The sequence below is a fragment of the Lissotriton helveticus genome, chromosome 4_2 (genome assembly GCF_964261635.1).
Source record: "Lissotriton helveticus chromosome 4_2, aLisHel1.1, whole genome shotgun sequence".
NCBI lineage: Eukaryota > Metazoa > Chordata > Amphibia > Caudata > Salamandridae > Lissotriton > Lissotriton helveticus.
In genome coordinates, this window is record NC_136064.1 from 10288266 (window position 1) to 10308421 (window position 20156).

Below are 20156 nucleotides of genomic sequence, written 5' to 3' on the forward strand. Positions count from 1 at the left end.
GGAGTCTTCTCTCAAATATCAGATGCCCCTCCATACTGAAGTGTCTATGACTATTAGTAGTGTGGACAAGAAATCACTATCGAATTTTCTGATGTTACCTCTAAGATGTTAAATTAGGAAGCACTATCTATTATGGTGATGTCGGTCAGATGTTACTGACATGGATGGAGTAGGGACATCTGTCTTGTATTCAGTGGAAGTGCACAGGTTTTTCTATATAGTAGTGTCTGTTATCTGTGTACTCTGTTCCTAGAAGCATATATGGTTGGACTACACACTACTGGTGGCACAACTTTGGTTCAGTGTGTTCCACGGGATATTGTCATTGAGACCCTGCTTGTGGGCCTATCTCTGTTCTTTTTCCAATAGTCTTTTGTGAATTCCGTGTGGTCATGATTTGCTCAATGACTGTCCACCTATGGTCATTAGTAGTATGTCCTATCTGTAGGAAATTATCTGTCATTTTGGTGGTGTTTCTCTTACACCTAATCTAATATTACTGCGGTATTCGCAGATGCATTGTGGCACCTTTCTGCTTGTCATACCGATGTGTCTGAGGTCACAGAGGCATGTTATTAGGTACACCACATTTGCTGAGTTACAGTTAGTGTGTGCTCGTAGTACCCAGGTCTTATTGGGTTCCAAGTCCAGACTCTAATCCATGGCTTTCAGATGGCACACACTGCAATTTCCGAAGGGAAAATGTCCAAACTCATTTGGGAGGCCCCAGGAGTTGAGTACTGTGGCTGTTTTGGCCTTGATCTACATTTTTGTGTGGGTGGAGACTAGAGTCTTTTAGGCTCCTTGCTCTTTAAAATGAGAACAACGATTTTCCCATTGCATGTTGCCTCTCTGTAGTATTAGCCAGTGTTTGTTAATGGACTTAGTAACCTGGTTGGAACTTGTACTAAAAGTAGTTACACAAGTCAGTGGGACTTCATTAGTGGACCTAGGATTGTCTTCGAGGATTACATCCCATTGTTGGTTCCGAGCCTGCTTTTGGCAGGTTTTGAGTATTTTGTCTGGGTAGCCGCGAGTCTTAAGTTTATTTGAGAGGTCAGCAGCTTGGGTCTTAAACTCTTCCAGTTTGCTACAATTCCTCCTCAGCTGGAAGGATTGGCCATACAGTAGGTTTCCCCTCAGAGCCCTATGTTGGAAGCTATCAAATTTCAGCAAATTGTTTTTAGAGGTAGGTTTATTGTGTTTTCTGGTCTCCAGTATGCCATGTTCTTTTGTGATGGTTATATCCAAGAAGATCATCTCTTTATCATCAATGGAGTCGGTGAATTTTAGGTTCCTGTCCAGTATATTGATCCACTCCAGAAAGTCTTGAAGACCAACTGTCGGTCCTTGCCAGAGCAGCAGGACATCATCAATGTACCTTCTCCAGAAGGTGATGTGGCTGCCGTAAGGGTTGTTTGACATGGAGGATGAACTTCTTCTCGAAGTCATAGACATACAATCCTGCCACACTTGGAGCAAAAGTGCTACCCATGGAGGTCTAGTTAATTTGTAGTAACAGGTCACCTTCATACACAAATTGTTTTTCCTTAAAGGGCAGTTTAGCGCATTCAATAATGAATGCTTTGGTCCGAAACTACCAAGTGGCCTCAGCTGGAGCCCTGCTGATGATCTCAATTGTGTCGTCCTGGGGGAGGCTTGTGTACAGACTCTCGATTTCGAGACTCATAAGAAAAATGGAATCCCCCTCTACATTGATTTCTTTAAGAAGGTTCAGAAGACTGTTTGTGTCCTTCAGGTAAGTGATAGTGTTCTGTACAAGAGGCTTAAGGAAGAAATCCGAGAACCGTGGTAATGGTTCTAACAAAGAGCCTATCCCCAAAATGATTCGTCATCCCGGAGGGGGGGGGGGGGGGAGGGGGGTCTGTTTTTATGCGTCTTTGCTAACGTGCAGAAATAAGGGATCCTTTTTTCCCCAGTTACCAAAAAATCAGCCATCTTTTTAGAGATGTGGCCACTCGTTTCTGCATAGTCGACCAGGGCTTTGATCTTATTTCTGGTGGGGTCGGATTTTAAAACCTCATAGTTCTTCTTGTCATCCAACAATCGTCGACGTTCCCTTTGGTAGTCCAATTTATCTTGTATAACCACTCCTCCACCCTTATCCGCCTATTTAATCACTATTGAGTCATTCATGATTCAATATTGATTAAACAGGCTGCATTACGGAATGAGATCAAAACCCTACTACTAATGACCTTAGGTGGACAGTCCTTGAGCAAATCAGGACCAAAGGGAATACACAAAAGACTCTATTGGATATATAGGCTTTCTACCCACAAACAGGGTCTCAATGACAATATCCTATGTAACACACTGAACCAAAGGTGAGCCACCAGTAGTGTGTAGTCCTACCCTATATGCTTCTGGGACCAGAGTACAAAGATAACACACCCAACTATATATAAAAACCTGTGCACTCCCACTGAACATAAGGTAGAGGTCCCTAATCCACCCATGTCAGTAACATCTGACCGACATCACCATAATAGATAGTGCTCCCTAATTTAACATCTTAGAGGGAACAGCAGATAATTTGATAGTTATTTCTTGTTCACACTACTAATAGTCATAGACACTTCAGTATGGAGGGGCATCTGATATTTGAGAAAAACTCCAGGGATAACAAACACCTGGACATCTGCTAACATCACTAATGTGTACTATTCTTTCATGAGCAACATTAAGTAAAATGTGCTGGGCACCGTCTGTCTGCCGAAATTCACTTACATGCCTCAGTAATTGTAGCACAATTTTAAGCATAATTAGGTCATTACTCGATTAGCTCGTTTGAGTTGTGGACATACGTTTGTGCGCAGTAATTCAATCAAACTCATGTTTTATGCGACGGAAGATCAGCCTCGCGTCCAAAGTATGCTATTCAAACAAGGGTTAACCCGCCCGGGTACGAGGTAGTCTTGTTTACATCAACACGCTTTCACGTGATGACGTACACAGAAGCAAGGAGCTGACACCGGCAGTTTAAGAACGCCCGGGCTGGGAGTCTCTCTATCTTCGGGATACTGAGTCGGGACTAAGCTGGTGCCAGTGGCGGGTGTTTGATCTTGACGAATTAAGAAGGCTTTCTGATCAAACTGTATGCCTACCTACCACCAGATAAGTTTGTCTCTCATTACTCTCGGTCTATTTATTAGTAGGGTTTGACTATAGGCAACGCCCCCCGGCAGAGTCCATGGGGTATCGCTTATTTAAGGTTTGAGATTTTACTCCGTCACTGTTTGATGAGATTTTGAAATAACCACTGCATGAATAAAAATCTACTTCACCGGGAGTGGTCTTTTTTAGATCATTTTTTTCTACATGAATGTTAAGGTAGAGATTTCCCCGCAACTTGTTTCTCTTCCGGAACAGGAGGATTATGGCAATTTGCACGAGTTCTCCAGGAAAATAAACCACACACTGGTTGTCACCAGTGTGGTTATGAGCATGCACTTGAGTCCAAATTGGTTTCTTTATTGCCCGCAACACACGTTAGGTAACAAATGATTGCAGATCCTGGCATGTGGATCTTTTTTTATCACACCTAATGAACCTAATAATGTGTTTACTGCTGTGGAATGCATTAATTGCCTGAATGAAAGATTCTTTATAGCATGTGTTATTTTGTTTTCCAGAACAAATAGTTGATGACCAAACCATACGTTTTGCGGTTCAGTAAGCACTCACCGTCAGGGTGCACCTTAGCATGTGCACTCATTTCTATTTCACCGGTCCTGAAGAAAGCCTTGCTACAACGCACGAAGAGGCTGGAAAATGTAGACCTTGTCACTATTATACCACTGATGTCTGTGACCAAGAAAGCCACAGAAGACATCCACCAATTCTGTTTTTAATCTTGTTCTATGACCCCACCAATACATTATTTTTAAGGAGTCATAGAATTCACTTTCAATTACCACTCACCTTGCACACAAAAAAAAACTGCTCCTCTGTAATTCAGGTGTTGCAGCACACCTGAGAGGCACTCGCCCTTCGGGTGGGAACCCTATGATGAAGCATGCCACCAACTAGGATGGTTTGTGAGGGTTCTTCTTAAAAAATTATTTTTGTCCTTCTTTTTTTTTACCACATTTGGAAAGTAATCCTTCCCAGGAATTACTCCTACTTCGTTGTTTATGTATATCTCTAGGGGACCAGGAGTAGTTCCAGTATACCCTTTCTCTCTTTTTGATGATTTGAACAAGATAAAGTTGGGCAAGACCATCAAGATGCAATGAGGCTGCCTTTTGGGATAACTTCAAGAATCGGGCGGTCGAAGCAGCAGCATCTGCCAATCTCCCTTACCCTGCTGTTTTCTCATGGTAAACAACAGCAACAGTGGCCTGTGAAGTGCAACAGGGTCACACTCTGGCGATGTCCATTTAAAACACCTACCCGTCACCTTCACTTGCACCAAATGCCGGTTGTACATGGGATCATGAAGGACTTTTGGACTGTGCTCGGACCCTCCTTTTTAGGTCGAGCCTTCAAGACCTCTTGCATATACTTTAGTATATACTTATTTGTGTATGAACTTTGTGGGCTCTGGTGATCAGCCGTAGGACTTGTATACTTCCGCTTAGAAACTTTTTTTCTGTTCAACTGCCTCTATTTAACTGTCTTGATAGAAAACGACCAGTAGAGGTCAGTAAAATACCAGAATTGCTTTCCTCTTGTTCAACTGCCTCTATTTAACTGTCTTGATAGAAAACGACCAGCAAAGGTCAGTAAAATACCAGAATCACTTTAGCATTCTCTAGATTCCAGTCCATGGAAATTGTCTTCCACGAGCACCCGTAGACAATAATACTTTTTGCAAATCTTGTATTTTCAGTGATATGACCACTGAAGGACCTGATTTTATATTTAAAACAGCTTTGGACTACACCATTTCCCGCTGAAAGGCAATATTTATCTCCATGTGTTCACATTCCTGGCGTGTCACACAGTTTGGTGCTCACTTTCCTTCCATGTTAAAGAACAGTAGATGTTTCAGCTACCAGGCTAATGTGCTGCATAGCTAAATACATTTAAGGTCCCAAAGGTGAGGCATAGGCTAGCCGTTATTACCCATATTTGCATTTCACTAAAACCCAGTAATTGCCCCTGAACCCCTGTTACACCCTCCAGACTGCAACTCGGGCCATAATTTTAGAGTGGTAATTAGCAGCCCTTATACTTACTACATTTAACAAGGAACAATGACATGATACAGGAATGAAAACTAATTGTTTTCCGACCACATGAACAGTGACCTTTGAGAAAGTATACTCAGACATAATTGCCTAATCTTAATTATTTTGAAGCGACAATTTAAATTAATTTCACCAACAATTTTCCTTGATCATAAAAAAATAAACTGTATGCTGTCATCATTGTTTTGACTATTTTCAGGCCTTTTAAGTGGCATGTTTTTAATGTGATTTCCTTCTGTAAACATTTTCTAATCACTGATTTGCTGATGTTTAATTGTCTATTTTTCTCACGACATGAAATTGTAAACAAACGATTTATGGTTCTTGTTATATCACCTTCTCATATTTTATTATAGCCCACTACAACGAATTGAATTTGGGTAATAAAAAAACTTTTTTGTCTGTTAAACTTGGTCTCGTATGTCCAGTTAATATCTCCTCTGTAACATTTTCGGGCACATTTGCATATTTGGTTTTAAACAGAAATGTGTTGACTAGATGTAGGCTTAAGTTTTATTTTTTTGTGCTCCGGAATATTTAGAATTCAGCTTGCTTTTCACTCCTCTTTACCTTGCTTTGAAGTCATTCTGTGACACAGATGTTTGGCTCTTTGTATGACTATTAAGGCATGGTTATGTAAATAAATACATTTTTACCAATAAAGGGCTATTTGTAGGATATTTGTGAGTCTTCTGTATGAGTTTCCATGTTGGATTGTGTAGCTCGCAAAAAACTCCCTATGTATCTATGTTTCTCCTTGTTATTTTGGACCTTAGCTCAGAAATACTGCCCTAATAAACCCCACACCGCTCTTTACCCCTTCCTGCCTCACCTTAGTATTATAAAACCTCAGTTCAACCAATCCCTTTGATTGGACTGCCTCGGGTAGGGGGTCAATCATAAACTCTTGTAAATTATCTAAGGACTCCGATACCTTTCCAATGATTATCAATGGATTCACCAATTTCTTACACTCCTTAACCAAGAGTGAGTTTAGAACTCTATTGGGCATAGCCAAGATGGCGGCCGGTGTGGACCCTCGGTGAAGAGCTCCGTCTTAGCCTGGGAATAAAATCCTGTAAATATCAAAGGGACAGCTGCTCTCACCTGCAATCATAGCGGCCAGCCCCCTGATCTGGGCCTCCTAAAGACAACTAAGGGCTCCGGACTCAAGTGAACCCATGGGAAAGTCAGTCAGTATACTGTGGGTGCAAATGCCTGGGTCTGCCAGCGTGGCCAGGGCCAGAAAGCAGCGCTGTGGCTGCGCGCCCCAAAGTCCAGTGGAATTACACCCCTGCCTGGGAGTGAACCCCCGGCCTTGAATGTGACTCGACGGGAGAACCGACCAAGACCTGTGCCATAAAATATCGGAGCGGTAGCACGGGCCATCGCCGAGATCGGCGGAGGGAGCAGAGAAAGCCACAGCGGTTGAAAGGTGAGACCCGCTGGGCCCTCGGTAAGCAACTGCGAGGACGCAGGTGGGTCTGTTACCGGTTCTGGGGCTGGCTTGTGATGTAAAGATGCAAAAAGAACAATTGATGGACAGAATGCAGAACAATGTCATACATTTACCCCAGGACAGAGATCTGGGCCTAAATCCATGGTTTATTTGCTCACCATGCCATTCCAGTTTGGACCCAGCCATATGCAAATCAGTCTTGACCTTGCGCCCAATGGGAACAGTCCAGCCCCAACTGCCAGGCCAGGTCCTCCCTGGACTGGAAACAAGCATCCTAGGACTGGTGTCGGGCTTTGAGCCCTCATCAGCCAGGATAGCTTGACTCCAGTGGCCTGGAGAGCACGGGACCCACGTCCTGGGCATACCCGTCCCACTCTGGGTGACAAATGCAAAAAGAACAATTGATGGACAGAATGCAGAACAATGGATGTTACCACTCTCACCTGCTTGACGTTAGCCAACACAGATAACCTTGTATTAAAAATTGCTACTCCCCACATGACTTTAGCATGCGTCCTCTTGTACAGACCGCCCACCTCGATGCCATTGTTTCCCATGGCTCTAAGCGATCAAGTTGCTAACCTGGCACTCGATCATGCCAGGATCCTTTTAGTAGGTGATTTTAGTTACTGGTACAAAGATCCATCAGAGGGCCCTCAATCGGCAGAACTGACTGAGAAGTGTGGGTCAATGGTTAGAGCGGCAGACCCTGAGGCAGAGGTCTAGCCCGGGACCAGGGTTCAATTCCCCGCCTCGGCGGGTCTTGGGCTCAAAATTCCACTGACCTGATAATTCTCGCCTCGGTGCCTATTCCAATCATGGAGTCCCACTCTGCAACTCTGGGCAATAGCTTGCTTAATCTCCACAACGGCCCCCACAACGCTAAGGATGCCTGGCCTCCACCTTGGGGGTGCCCAGGAGTGGACACCTCACAGGGAAAGCCAGGATGGGTTCCACAGCGGTATTCGTACAAGCACCTTGAGACCCTTGCGGGTGAGTAGTGCGCTATACAAGTATCAATTTACAATTTACCTTCTGTCTAACCTAAATTTTAAGCAACTAGTGCTCTCCCCCACCCACTACAAAGGTCACATACTAGACCAGGTGTGGTCCAATACCACATGTGTAACCTCCCCGATAACCTTGCCATGCCTCTGGTCAGACCACCTTATTCTTAAATTTAAGGTCTGTACCACTCCCATTAGAACCACTGTGCCAATCGCTGGCAGGTTAGCTAGAAACTGGAATGCAATGGATAAAACTGCTTTTCTACGGTCACTAGCTAATGCCATCCCTTCCTTGGACAACGATATAAACTTGTCAGTATCCACTCTTACTGGCTGGCTACAAGCGGCTAGTAATCTTCATGCCCCGTACAAAAGAATTAGACTGGCACGGCGCACGGATGCCAATAGATGGTTTTCCTCTGATTTGAAAACTAGGAAACTGGCCCTTCGGCATCTTGAACGCCTTTGGCGCCGTGAATATGATCCTGAGGAAAAAATTAAATACATCAGGGCGAGAAAGGAATATATGAATGCCATCTCCGCAGCAAAGGCGGAGTACTTTTCTTCCCGAATCCTAGATTCATCAAACAAATCTAAGGATATTTTCTCTGTTTTTTGACGAATCTGGAGAATGTCCGCCCTAATGTAATTCCTACCCAGTGTCTGTGTGATTCACTTAACACCTACTTTAGTGATAAAATTGCAGACATAAAAACTAGCATTCCCCAATCTATGACTTCAATCACGACCGGTATGGCAATCAAGACCAGTACTGCCACCCTCACCAACTTTCAGCCCATAACTCAGGCCCAGCTTCTGGAATTAATGACAAGAGTCAAATCCGGCTCCCCATTGGATATTTGCCCCCCCCCCCGCATCTTAAAAGAGTGCTTTTCTACCTACCCAGCCCCTGCCCTTGCACTTTTAAATGACTCCCTTACCTCGGGCATAGTCCCGTCTGCCTTTAAAGAAGCCGCGGTCATACCTCTATTAAAAAAAACCAGGGGCTGACACTGCATGTAAGGCAAACTACCGGCCCATCTCCCTACTGCCTTACTTGGCAAAAGTCCTAGAGGCACACGTGGCGAAAAGCCTCTCTAATTTTCTGGAGGAGTCCTCCTGTTTTGACCCCCATCAGGCTGGATTCCGGCCTGCACACTCAACAGAGGCAGTGGTCACCGCAGTTCTGGACACACTTCGAGACTGCGCAGATAGACGCTCCCCCCAGGCCCTGGTGGTCCTAGATTTGTCGGCCGCGTTCAACACGGTCGACCACAACATCTTGATCGACCGTGTTGGACAGGCCGGCATACGGGACACGGCGGCTTGCTGGCTGAGGTCCTTCTTGGAGGATCGCTCTCAAGCGGTGCGCCTGGGGGACCTAACCGGTGTTAAACAGCCTATCCCATGTGGAGTGCCACAGGGCTCCTCCCTGTCACCTCATCTTTTTAATATATACATACTCCCTCTCATACAAACCCTCAGAGACAAACAGGTGAGAGTCTTCAATTATGCTGACGACTTGCAGCTACTCTTTACCATCGACAACTCTGTAAAATCCATTAGCCATTTCCAGTCAACCATGAGGTTTACTAAATCCTGGATGGATCAAAACCAGCTGAAACTAAATCCAGGTAAAACCGAACTGGTATTGACTGGGGACAGTGCTAAGCATTGGGGCCCCCACTACTGGCCATCAGATCTGGTTCAAGCTCCGCTACCATCACCATCGGCCAAAACGCTTGGAGTCATTGTGGATAGTGACCTCTCATTAAAAGCACAAGTGGGCCAGGTGGTTTCCAAATGCTTCTATCAGCTAAAAAAAATTAGGAAGGTCCGGCGACTACTAACGCCAGAAGCAATCACCCAGGTTGTGATCGCCACTGTTCTGTCCCATCTGGACTACGCGAATGCCATCTACTTGGGTCTCCCAAATTATCTACTCAAGCGTCTCCAGATGGTGCAGAACTATGCCGCTAGGCTGATCTTAAAGCAACCAAGGTGGCATGCAGCTACTCCCCTACTCATCAAACTGCACTGGCTTCCGGTCACACAACGCTGTGCCTTCAAAGCAGGTTGCATGATTTTTAAGTCGCTGCATGGCAAAAGCCCTAAATTCATTAACCAACTAATCACTATATACGTTCCCTCTCGCAACCTTCGCTCACTCCACCAAGGCCTCCTCCAGACTCTCCCTTTCAAACTTAAACGTGCTGGTGGACGTAGGTTTGCAACACTTGCCCCCTGCTTATGGAATACCTTTCCCTTGGAGATCCGGTATTGCCAAGATCTTCTATCTTTCCGGAAAGCGTTGAAGACCTTGCTATTTAGACAAGCATTTTAATTTACTCTCCTCCTCTCACCCTGACCGTGTTACTGTCGATCTTAGCGCCAAGAAACTAATCAGTGATAGTGCGCTCAATAAATAATTTCATAACATAACATAACATAACAATGTCATACATTCACCCCAGTACAGAGATCTGGGCCTAAATCCATCGTTTTATTTGCTCACCATGCCATTCCAGTTTGGACCCAGCCATATGCATATCAGTCTTGACCCTGCGCCCAATGGGAACAGTCCAGCCCGAACTACCAGGCCAGGTCCTCCCTGGACTGGAAACAAGCATCCCAGGACCGGTTTCAGGCTTTCAGCCCTCATCAGCCACGATAGCTTGACTCCAGTGGCCTGGAGAGCACGGGAACCTCGTCTGGGCATACCCGTCTTGTGTGCCTTTTGTGATGTAAAGAAGCGCGTCAGCACTAAGTACTGGACCGCGGAGGCCTCCTCATCCAAGGACCGGGCAAGACCCTGGAGGAAAGAAAATAAAACTGGAGACTGGGAGAATTGCCTTGTCCGTGGCGCTTGGGCAAGCGGCACTGTATAAACAGCTCAAGCCTCTTTTTGAGTGCATTACTCCGGTCTCGCCAGTAACTGCAAGATGAACAGGGACTGGGCCAACATTGCAAACAACCTGCGCAGTGGCAGATCGGTGAGGCGCCTTGACTGCCCCGGGCCATTGGGCCGACGCCGCAGAAATAGATGCGAAAGAAACGCAACAACAGAGGCGGTAAGGAGAACCCAATTGCAAGGGATAGAAGATACTACGAGGCTGGAGGGGGGGCCACTGCAGAGCCCGCAACAGGGACGCCTGTTCACTAGGAGGCCCGGCAGACCTCTGGAGCGACAGAAGTCCCACTGTACGTGGGACTGCCCACCCAGATGAAAAAAGTGAACGGGATGTGCCTGGTGAATAGTCTGGAACTAGTCGGGCCGCTGGAGAAATTTTGCAAGTGCTCCAGGAAACCAGTAGAGCTGAGCGGGCAACAGCAGAAGTGGCCAGTTGGGAATCTGATGAATAAACTCTGCAGGCTCTAAAGGAACGAGCAATTGGACGTGGTGACCCCAAACAGCACTGCACATATGGTGAGTTTGATTGGCACAAACAACCACTGATCATGTAAAGCACAGAACCCTCTGTGCACCTTAGGTCTATATATGCTTGTGGCTGCCATTTGCTCCAGACCCAGGAAAGAGAACTAAACTGACTAAGAACCTGATCAGCATTGCCAAGTCCAGGGAGGCACTTCTGGTATAAAGACAGTTATGAATTCCAAGAGAGAGACTGTTGCATATAACTGGATGTCGCACCAGTCTCCAAAGACCTAGTAGGGAAGGTACTGAGTTGTAAGGGCCTTATCCAAGAGTAGTTTAGCCTCACTACAGCACAGTGCACCAACAGGAGGTCTAACCTTACAGCTGAATAGACACTGAAGAGAGCTGTAATCTGAACATTAGTGGGCAAGATGGGCAAACCTAAACCAAAACAGGGGAGGAGTCCACCAGACAGAGGAGAAACCACGCAGGGCACCATGGTTACTAAAATGGAAGAGGTAGAAGCACACTAGCAATACATACATACACATCTGAACAAAATACTGGCTGCCATAAAAGACACAAAAAACACACAGCCAGGTATAGGGACAGTTTCGGTGGGCACAAATTGGTGGAAGGAATGAAGGAAGTGGTAATAGGACTAGAAGAGGTACAACCAGAACAGAAATGGCAGCTCACAGACTGGACAACTTAACCACTAGGGTGACGACCCTTGAATGGCTGTCTGATGTCGCGGAAGGTCATAATAACCGCTACAACATTAGGGTGGTGGGGGGATCCCGAGGGCACAGACGGAACAGATATGGGGGCCTTCTTGGAAGATTGGCTCCAGAAGACAGGAAATCCAGGATCACTCTCTAAATTCTTTGCACTAGAAAGAGCTCACAGGGTCCTGTCACGACATCTGGCACCCAGACAACCCCAAGCCCCCCCTCTCCCCCCCATACCGGCAAGATTGTTATATTACAGAGACTTCAATGCCATAATCCAACACTCACGCACACAGGGCCCGTATGTGATAGATAATAGCAAGGTGTCCGTGTTTCCCGATTTTATAGCAAAGGTACAAACACAACAAGCCTAATTCCAAGAGGCCAGGAAAGCACTACAAGCGGAAGGGATACAATACTCTCTGCAGATCCTGGCCCGGCTTTGAATACAGTTGGGCGAAAAGGCATATTTTCATGACTCTCCTATGAGGTTTGGTCATGACTGGAAAGCTACAAGACAGAGGCACAGACTCCAGAACCACAGCAAGATATGATGACTGATATAAGCGAAAACAGAGGAGGCTGTGGAGATCTGTTTGACGAATCACTGAGCAAAAGCCTAGCTCATCTCAGACAGCACGAGACGACAAGCAGCTCTGAAAGTAGTGGAAGAGGTCCTGTCGGCAGGTGAAGTGGTGGAATCCTCAGACCACAGAACTGGTCGATCAGACTCTGCGCGTAAGCACAGAATGACATGCTACTCCTGGTTCCTTAGATGTACTAATATGAAGGTGATCTGTGGGGAAGGTAAAAGGTGAAGAACTGGGGAAAAGGGGCCAAAATAGGGACTTCCTCTTGAGAGGGATGGCGATTGTTGGGTGGGGGCAACTTGAAGGTGCTGGGATCAAGAGTCGTGTAGTATGATTAAGATATAGGGGTGGTCTTTAAGTGTTGAGTTTGGCAGCCTGGCTACATTGGAACATGGGCGGGGACAGGATATGCACAGTCTCACCTAGTGCCACACCCCCCAACTAGATTGGCTCTACCACGGTGTGGCTAGAAGTCATGTACCTTTATTCATTTCTCTTCATTTTACAGGTTTGGGCAGCGAGCCATTGCGAAGCTGCCCTAGTGATGGGGAGTTACTTGTTTAAGAGGTTTCATGTCTGTCCAGTGGTTGCCGTGCCTGTGATGCCTTGAGGGGAGAGGATTGGGAGGGGGAGGGAGAACCGAGGGACTCTGAAAAATGCCTGAGTCGAATTTAAATGTCATGTCAAGAGATCAAAATTCTATCCTGGAATGTAAGAGGAATGGGGTCACCCACTAAGCGCCATAAAATACACAGCTACGTCACTAGGAGTGAGGCGCAAATATTCATGGTGCAGGAGACACACTTGACTGCAGAGGCAGTGATAAGACTACAGCGTAGGCGGCGGGGTCAATTATCACCACTTCCTATTCCGCTTTATCCAGGGGCACAGTGATATCGATTAGAGCTGGAATAACTTGAGTTACAACGCGCACACACAGATCCGGAGGGCAGATTCGTATCAGAACAGACTATTGGGAAGAGAACTCACTTCTAAATGTGTATTGGAGTATAAATGCTCCAAACCATGAACAATTACATTTCTGAGGACGCGGTCTACATTCCTTTACTCCCTAAATGTGACTGACCTGTATTTGGGTGGGGACTTTAATTGTGTGGCAAATGTGGACCAGGACAGATCAACCCCCCCCCTCCACTGCGCGGAACATCGGTTTCCAAGCTGGCACAGGGATTTAGAGAGTGGTTGGTACAGTGGGAGCTTATTGATATTTGGTGAGTACCTCACAGATTGCTGCGGGATTACTCTTATTACTCACATTTATATACATTCCACACTCGCCTCGACTTGTTTGTCTGTTCCAACCGTCTAGCTAGAGCTAGAGCGTCCATGCCCACAGAATACCTGGGGTGCACCCTTTCAGACCACAACCCGCTGTTTCTCCGTTTCCGCCCTTGGGCAGAACCAGCAGTAACCTCCACATGGCACCTCAATGCCGCCCTTCTGTCTGATGAATACTTCAGAAATACCTTATCTAAGATGGTCACGGAAGACTTCCTACTCAATCAGGGCTCGACCGAAACTAGTGCTGTAGAGTGAGAATCATTATAGGTGGTGGTAAGGGGGGGCTGTTTGGGACAGTAGGTGGGCCTGACAAAAGAACTGTTGTCAGAACTCACTCAATTAGAATCCACCTTACATGATCAGGGTCGTAAACTGTTGAGGGACATAGAAGCACATAGACAGTTGGACAGCACACGAAGGGAAGGGAGTACAGTATGGCACTGGAGCAGTTGCAGGGTTTAGACCTACATGAATACTACACTAGAGTGCATGAAGAGGGTGGTAAAGCAAGTTGACTACTTGCATGGCTAGTATGACCCTACACTAGAGGATCACCCATTACACAAATTACAAACGCAGAAAGCGGGAATACTATGCTCCCCCAGAATTATAAATGAACCATTTAGTACATAAAGTTTAGGGAAACTATATGACGCCCTAAACCTGCAACCTATGGAAGATCTATGGGAGTTCCCGGTGCCCTTGCCACTGCGAACACTAGATCCTCATTTGAGGACTGTGTTTGGAGGTCCAGTGATGGCCCACGAAATACAAAAGGCCATTCACGAAATGGCCACCCTGAAAACACGTGGACCATATGGTCTATCGGCGGAATTGTATTCGCCACTGGCGCAAACTCAGACTCCAAAACTGGAAACGCTATATGCAGAGAGCCTGGGCAGGGGTGCACCGCCGGCCTCTGCTAGAGATACCTTGGTGATTCCCTGCCCAAAATCGAAGCAACAAGGAGCACAAGTGTCTGAATTCCGACTGCTCTCCATGCTGAATACTGACTTTAAAATCCTGAGTAAGGTCTTAGTGTTGGGACTACTACCCCACGTGACAAATCTTGTCCACAGAGACCAGAACGGGTTAATCCCGACACGGGCCACATCTGCCAACATTCGTACACTCCTCTATATTATGCATCACCCAGAAAAGGGTGGCTACCCGGAAGCTCTTATAATGTCGGTAGATCTGGAAAACACCTTTGACTCTGTGAGATGGGATGTCTTGTGCGTTACAATGGCTAAAATGGGACTGGGTGATGGATAGATAAAATGGGTTACATTACTATATTCCCACCATACGGCTCGGGTGAAACTGTCGGGGAGTGGGGAGTGATATCATGATCATATAACATCTACAGAGGCACCAGACAGGGGTGCCCATTATCCCCTCTCCTATTTGCCCTAGCTATTGAGCCCATAGTGAATTATTCAGGCAAAAAGGACAACCCCACGGACTGCCTCTGGGGGAAAGAGACCATATTATCTGTTGATAGGGGGAGCTCAATGCCCACTTGATCGGCCCACAGCCCTGAACTGGGCCCCCTCCTTTAAATATCTAGGAATACAAATATTTCATGATGTGAACGATCTGCGAGAAGTGAATTTGAATCCAGTTATTTGGTCCCTCGGGACGTGTATCCCATTCTGGCAATCGCTAAAGCTCCCCATGATGGCTCAAATTGCACTGGCTAAAATGATCATGCTTCCCAGAATGCCGGGTCTGGTGGCTTAGTGGACTAATGCGTCTACTGCAAGGGCCTGTGTTAGAACTCATGGTCACAGGTTCAAATCCCGGCGGGTCCACTCAGCCTTTTATCCATCTGAGGTCGATAAAATGAGTACCATTGAGTTGGGTAACAACAAACATCTGTTATTCAGCGCCAAGATACCCATAGTGGTGAACGTGCGCTGTACAAATACTTATGTTATGTTACTACTTTGTAAGCTTGCCAGTGGTGAACCCGCCGCCATGGTTCGCCAAGCTTAACAGACTACTACGGAACTAATATGGGATGGGGTCAGGCATAGAGTTTCACTGGCCATGCAACAGAGGACCCCAGAGGATGGAGGATTTGGTTCCCAAGAGTTCGAGTTATATTACTTGGCTGCCCAACTGCAATGGCTGGTCCAGTGGTTAGATAGATGAAAATTGAAACTTTTAAAACCCACAAACTCAATTATCAACCAAAGGTAGCTGATAGCTAGGCTTCTACACCCCTCAGTGAACATCTCAAGTCCAGGGGTTCTGTTACAATTGGCATTGTATAGCTGGAAGAGATGCCGCAGACGTACAGCGGGAATCCCAGTCTATGCTCCAGGCCTGCCCCTAATTGGGCTTCAGCGCGGAGCACCGCCTACCCCATTTTTGTGGACACAGATGTCTAGCTGGACAGAGGCTGGGGTTACGTTGGTGGGAGACTGCTACCAGAGTGGAGAACTAACCCCCCTGAAAGACTTCTTGACCTATGGGTCAGTTTCTCACTTACCATTCAGTAGTGAAAATGATTAAAGACTTCTGGGAAGCGCCCAACAGGAACCACAGACACATGAAACGCTACAAGTATTAGCTATATTGGGATCCACTAGGCATTCGGTAAAGTGGCACTACAGAGCGCTGATTGGGATGGTGAAAACACCCTTGGAACGGGTATGGAATAGATGGAAGGGCGTGGTGGGCAGGAATTTACGAGATAAGGAATGGACCCAAATACTATGGAGCCCGAAACATATCCAGGAATGCTGCGTTAAAACGTATTCAATTTCACTATGTTCATATGGTCTACCTTAAACCCCACAGACAATGTAATGCATGGGGGGGAGATTCGGGGTGCCCCAGATGTGGCCAACGAGACGTAGGATTTATACGTATGACGTGGGGGTGTACCAAGTTACTGAAATTCTGGGGCACAGTATTGAACCAGATCAATTCGACATGGGCCGAGCACGCCTGTGCTCTGTTGACGTATGCCTCCTAGGATTGTACCCCAGACCGAAAGCAAAAAAGGTAAGCGCCCAGTTTATAGATCTAGCCATGGTTTGGCACGCAGGCAAATAGCTATGACCTGGAAAGCGTTGAACGGCCCCTCTGCGTTTCTATAGGAAAAGAATGGATCAGGGCACAAGTCCTAAAAAAAAGAAGTGGGGGGGACGCTGATGTCACGACCGGAAGTTACGTCACGAAAAGTGGCTTGCACTCAGTTGCAGTTTGTGGTTATCTAGCTATCAGTAAAATAAGTGGGTGGACGCCGTCCACCCGCGTGGTACCCCGACTCGAGCCCTGGAATGGATACACCTGGGCCAGAACAAAAGAAAGTGCTATACAACGCAAGGAAGCCAAGGGACTCCGTCGACGCCCCATAGCAGAACTATGGACAGAAATATTGAGGGCTTGGAACACCATGGGTACCAACCATATGGGCGAACGGGAGGGCACAGATGAGAGTACGTAGCATGATAGTGACGCCATTGCGAAAACATAAACACTGGACAACACTAGGTTGAATTGTTTCCTAGTCAATGGGACATTCTGTTTACTACTATTAATAATATATGGTTACTAGATGCACAGACAGGTGGGACTCCCCAGAGTACATAATATTTAGAACAGAAAATATTACTAGGAGGTAAAATTGTACCAGTACACTGTGTTGAATAAGGGGAAAAAAGGCAGAAATGTAGAACGTATTAGTGTGCCTCTAGATGCAATCAATGCACTTGGTAAGATAGTATGTATTAACAATACCTTTATGTATGCAAAACTGAAAAACTGGAAATACTAATGAAGACATCTAAAAAAAACAAGCATTAGAAATGCAATCGGGCTCGGATTTATTTGAGTTTGAGCTAATGGCATTGTAAATGGCAATGTCTTTTCGCCATGTGTTATGGAGTGTGTGCATGTGGTGTGTAGTGGAATTATGTGCGTTAGATTGGAATTGTAGCAATGGTGGCATGCTGTGCTTTACATGAATATGTTTAAAAGTAAAGTGTACCATACTGAGATTGCTACAATAGTTAATTGTGGATGCGTTAACAATTGATGCGTGCACTGATGCTTGGTGGTGTGTGTGACTGCCTGTAGAAATTGTGCACTGATGGCTGGTGGTATGTGTGCTTGGTAAAATACTGCACTGCCGGCTGGAGGTGTGTGTGCCTGGTGAAAGGGTGCACTGACGGCTGGTGGGTGTGTGGCACCTGCTACGCCACACTGGTGCCACTGCACCTGCTGCACTAGTGATAGCTATACCACACTGGTGCCACTGCACCTGCTCCACTAATGATAACTATACCACACTAGTGCCACTGCACCTGCTGCACAATGGTAGCTACGCTACACTGGTGCCACTGCACCTGCTCCAGTAATGATAGCTATACAACACTGGTGCCAGTGCTGGTACCACTCCACCTGCTCCACCAAAGATACTTACACCACACTGGTGCCACTGCACCTGCTGCACAATGATAGCTATGCCACAGTGGTGCCACTGCACCTCCTGCACAAGGGTAGCTATGCCACACTGGTGCAACAGCACCTGCTGCACAATTGTAGCTATGCCACACTGGTGCCAGTGCACCTGCTGCACAATCATAGCTAAGTAACACTGATAACACTGCACCTGCTACACAACGCCATCTACCACACACTGGTGCCACTGCACCTGCTGCACAATCATAGCTAAGCAACACTACCACTGCACCTGCTCCACCAATGGTAGCTACCACTCACCGGTACCACTGCACATGCTGCACCAATGATAGCTACGCCACACTGGTGCCACTGCACCTGCTGCACAATCATAGCTAAGTAACACTGATAACACTACACCTGCTACACAACGCCATCTACCACACACTGGTGCCACTGCACCTGCTGCACAATCATAGCTAAGCAACACTACCATTGCAACTGCTCCACCTATGGTAGCTACCACACACTGGCACCACTGCACCTGCTGCACTAAACTGGTACCACAGCACCTGCTCCACCAATGGTAGCTACGCCTACGCCACACTGGTACCACTGCACCTGCTCCACCAAATATACTTGCACCACACCGGTACCACTGCACATGCTGCACCAATGATAGCTACGCCACACTGGTGCCACTGCACCTGCTGCACAATCATAGCTAAGTAACACTGATAACACTGCACCTGCTACACAACGCCATCTACCACACACTGGTGCCACTGCACCTGCTGCACAATCATAGCTAAGCAACACTACCACTGCAACTGCTCCACCTATGGTAGCTACCACACACTGGTACCACTGCACCTGCTGCACTAAACTGGTACCACAGCACCTGCTCCACCAATGGTAACTACGCCTATGCCACACTGGTACCACTGCACATGCTCCACCAAATATACTCACACCACACTGGTGCCACTGCACCTGCTGCACAATGGTAGCTATGCCACAGTGGTGCCACTGCACCTCCTGCACAAGGGTAGCTATGCCACACTGGTGCAACTGCACCTGCTGCACAAGTGTAGCTATGCCACACTGGTGCAACTGCACCTGCTGCACAATCATAGCTAAGTAACACTGATAACACTGCACCTGCTACACAACAGCAGCTACCACACACTGGTGCCACTGCACCTGCTGCACAATCATAGCTAAGCAACACTAGCACTGCACCTGCTGCACAATGGTAGCTATGCCACAGTGGTGCCACTGCACCTCCTGCACAAGGGTAGCTATGCCACACTAGTGCAACTGCACCTGCTGCACAAGTTTAGCTATGCATGCACAATCATAGCTAAGCAACACTACCACTGCACCTGCTCCACCAATAGTAGCTACCACACACTGGTACCACTGCACCTGCTGCACTAAACTGGTACCACAGCACCTGCTCCACCAATGGTAGCTACGCCTACGCCACACTGGTAACACTGCACCTGCTCCACCAAAGATACTTACACCACACTGGTGCCACTGCACCTGCTGCACAATGGTAGCTATGCCACAGTGGTGCCACTGCACCTCCTGCACAAGGGTAGCTATGCCACACTGGTGCAACTGCACCTGATGCACAAGTGTAGCTATGCCACACTGGTGCCACTGCACCTGCTCACCAAAGATACTTACACCACACTGGTGCCACTGCACCTGCTGCACAATGGTAGCTATGCCACAGTGGTGCCACTGCACCTCCTGCACAAGGGCAGCTATGCCACACTGGTGCAACTGCACCTGCTGCACAAGTGTAGCTATGCCACACTGGTGCCACTGCACCTGCTCACCAAAGATACTTACACCACACTGGTGCCACTGCACCTGCTTCACAATGGTAGCTATGCCACAGTGGTGCCACTGCACCTCCTGCACAAGGGTAGCTATGCCACACTAGTGCAACTGCACCTGCTGCACAAGTGTAGCTATGCCACACTGGTGCCACTGCACCTGCTGCACAAGTGTAGCTATGCCACACTGGTGCCACTGCACCTACTGC